The following is a 3,978-nucleotide window of genomic DNA, read 5'->3' as shown; positions in this document are numbered from 1 at the left end:
TTTTTCCTACCGATTTCGTTATTTTAGATTTTGCTTATGACGTAAATTGTCCGCTAATCTTCGGTAGACCATTCATGAACACGGGACGTACTCTAGTTGATGTGTCGGAAAGGAAAGTAGTTTTAAGAATAGGCGATGATAAGATTGAGTTTGATATGAATCAAGCAATGAAATATCCTATGGAGGATTTCGCTTGTATGAAACTTGATTTAATTGAAGAATGTGTAAATGACATTGTTCAAAAAGAAGAAATAATAGAATCTATAATGAGTGAGGAACTAAAAGATAAGGACCCAGAACCTTTGATTCGAGAAGATGGACCAGTTCCGCCTTCAATTATAGTTCCACCTAAATTAGAACTTAAAGAATTACCAAGTCATTTGAGGTACGCTTTCTTAGGCGAAGGCGATTCTCTACCTATTATTATCTCTAACAAATTAACACAAGTCCAAGAAGAGAAATTGAAAGAAGTTGTTAGAAATAGGAAATGAAGTATGGGTTGGCAAATTTCAGACTTAAAAGGTATTAACCCGAGCATCGTAATGCACAGAATTCACTTAGAAGAAGATAAGCCACCTAAAGCGGATAGGCAAAGACGCCTAAATCCGAATATGAAAGAAGTAGTAAAAAATGAGATTACTAAACTTCTGGACAATGGAATCATCTACCCTATCTCGGATAGTGAATGGGTTAGTGTTAAGCCCAAAATATACCTAAAATATCATTAATATTTACATCATTTTTATTACAAATTTATGTTGTTTATATCTATTTAGATTACTTTTACTCTCGAATATCTTTCTTTCTTGTAAGGTACCTAAATATTTGGTAAAATCCAAATAGGAACGAAAAATGATCAAAAACAGAAGAAAAACCCTACCAAAGGAGTCAAAGACGACGTAAATCGAAAGCACCAAGTCGAGGACACGAACGAAAGCAAAGAAGTGAGAAAACTCACTGTGCCGCGACAGTGAATCCCCAACCCGCGGCCACGACACGCGTGGTTTAGCCATTTCTCCCCTTCGTCCAACGTTCAACTTAATGCTACGTCATTCACGGCCGAGGATTCCTATCCTCGGTAAGTGCAGAAAATTTGCGAAAAGCATTTAACACATGCTGAAATCCAAGAAACGCGTTCGTTCAAGTGGATAAAGACGTCCTTTCACAACGGACACGACTCTTAACCAATGGATACATCACTTCAATCACAACCCTTCAACATCTATAAATAAAGAGTTGATGTTGAGAAAAATGCAATGAAATGTTATAATATAGATATAGAATCAGAGCGTAGAACTTATGTCTAAGTTCTAAGTAAAAACATTTCGAGAGTTAGAAATTAGATTCTGTACAAAACAAGATGAGGTACACATATTGTTTATAGTTTAATTACAACTCAGTAGCATTTAGACATTGTTCCAGTTTTAGTTTGCATCATGGTAGTGGCCGACCGAATCCCTATTACGAAGTTACAGCGAGAAGATTGAGTAGAGTGTTCGCCCCTGAGCCTGACAACCTCTAAGGAAACCCAAGGAAAGGAACCGATCAAGCCGTTCACTTGCACGCCCTCGAAGAACTCGATGCTCCATGTTCTCTGTAAACTTGTATCAATTTATATTTCATCTAATAAAGTCCGTTCTATTCGACAAATCGTTATGCAGCACTTATGGTAACCAATCCAATATAAGTGGGGCTGGTGTATTCATTAATACGCAGTTGAATTCAAAATCATTACAAGGAAACTTTGTTGAACACTTAGGCAAATTATCATCTCGAAAGAGTTTTAATTTGAGTAAGGGCAACTATCCCGAAAGGGTTTTGTCGCGTTTAAAGCCAATTAATTAGAGGTTCCGTCATTTATTTCATCATCATAATTGATACAAAGTTTAAGTTGTTTTCTTTGCTTAATGCAAATGAATACATTCATTGTTTTTCTAAAAGTTCTAAATGTTCCTGTTTTGTAAAATTCATCCTTAAATCAGAAGATCTTTCTAACAATCGATTTATTCTAAATATAAAATCTTATTCCAGCATTTTTCAAGTATTCAAAGTTCATAAACTCAATTAAACAATTATTTTTTCCTAAATTCAATTAGACAAATTTCACTTTTCATTTACAATTAATAATAAATCTAACAAGTTCGAAATTAATAAACTCAAAAATAAGTTTTGCGTTAAAAAACGTATCCCTGTGGGATCGATATTTTTATTACTACAAGCGAAACCGTGCACTTGCGGAAATCGCTCAACAAGTTTTTGGCGCCGTTGCCGGGGATACGCCAAAATTTTTGACAAAATTTTTATTTTTCGTATTTTATTTTCGAATCTAGGTTTACACATTATTTTTATACAATTTTTATATTTTATTTATTTTTCAGTTTATATAACATATTTGTTTTCAATTTTGTTTTGAAGGTAGTTTGGCTCGTGTAACCATTTCAAGTTCATACGCAGTTCGTGAAATTCGGGCACACCACCAGACCCTTTTGATCCATAAATTGAAAGAACACTTAAGAAAAACAACAAAAACAACAAAAACAAAGACAAAACACCCATAAAAACCAAAAAAATCCAGCCAGAAAATATGGCCGATCCACCGACACTTATGGATTATGCTAGGCCAGGAATGGCCGGTGTAACTAATAGTGTAGTTAGACCCTGTATAAACGCAAATCAATTTGAAATTAAGCCTGCTTTGCTTAATATGTTGCAAAACAACGTAACGTTTTATGGACTACCTAACGAAAACCCTAATGCCCATTTGACAAATTTCTTAGAAATTTGTGACACTTTTAAAATTACTGATGTAACAGCCGAAGCAATCAAACTTCGCCTCTTTCCTTTCACCTTGAAGGATAAGGCAAAAATTTGGTTAACTTCTATGCCTGCTGCAACATTTGAAACTTGGGACCAATTAGCCCAAGCGTTTTTATCAAAATATTTTCCCTTAGCAAAAACTGCAAGAGTCATCAAAGAATTGACATCTTTTACACAAAATGATAATGAAACTCTTTATGAAGCTTGGGAATGTTTTAAAGAACTTCAACATTTATGCCCACACCACCAACTGCCAGATGCACTTTTAATGCAGACATTCTATAATGGATTAAATCCTACAACTAGAGGTTCATTAGATGCTATGTCTGGAGGGTTATTTATGAAGAAGACGTCCGCCTAAGCAAGAGAACTTTTGGAGGAAATGGCAATCAACAGCAGTATGTGGCCCGTAGAGCGTGGACATATACCAATGGCGAAACCATCAACCTCAGGTACATCATCGGTTAAAGGTATAATGAATCTTGATCCAGTTGCGATGTTACAAGCCCAATTTTCTGCCTTATCGCACAAAATTGATAGGTTTATGGCACCGTGCGATCCTAATGATCCGATCCAAACAGACATTGATTACGAAGGTATGAATGAGATAGAACAGGTAAATTTTGTCCAAGGACAAAACCAAACTACTAATCCTTATTCTAATACTTATAATCCTGGATGGAGAAATCATCCTAACTTTAATTGGAAAGATAGTAATAATAATAATAATGCAAATGCTAATCAATATCATGTAAATAATTATCAAAATCAAACAAGAGATACGATTAGCACTTTATCTTCAAAAATCGACAAATTTATAGATGCTATGAATGGAAAGGTAAGTAATCAAGACGATGGTTTTAAACGGATCGAAAGTAAATTCGATCAGCTTATCAAAAACCAATCATCTAGCATCCATAATTTGGAGGTTCAAATTGGACAACTTGCTAAATCAATTCCATCCCGCAAAGAGGGAAGTCTTCCCAGCCAAACGGAAGAAAATCTGAAAGAGCATGTTAAGGCTATCACTCTTCGTTCAGGGAAAACTATTTAGGTCCGGAAATGCCCGGAAATTCAACTTTACCTGGAAATGATTTACCAAAATCCAAAGAAGATACGTTAAAACAAAAAGATACACCAACTGACTCTAATACGAAACCT

At 35.1% G+C, this 3,978-nt stretch overlaps 1 non-coding gene across 1 annotated transcript; it reads right to left on the bottom strand.

Annotated features, from left to right (window-relative positions):
* Window positions 1–2,962: 2,962 nt before the first annotated feature.
* Window positions 2,963–3,069, bottom strand: LOC136225136 (small nucleolar RNA R71). The gene has a single exon (XR_010686869.1). It is a non-coding gene; the product is annotated as a small nucleolar RNA R71 (small nucleolar RNA).
* Between the last annotated feature and the right edge of the window lie 909 nt (window positions 3,070–3,978).

The sequence above is a fragment of the Euphorbia lathyris genome, chromosome 3 (genome assembly GCF_963576675.1).
Source record: "Euphorbia lathyris chromosome 3, ddEupLath1.1, whole genome shotgun sequence".
Lineage (NCBI taxonomy): Eukaryota > Viridiplantae > Streptophyta > Magnoliopsida > Malpighiales > Euphorbiaceae > Euphorbia > Euphorbia lathyris.
This window is presented reverse-complemented; position numbering and strand designations above follow the sequence as displayed.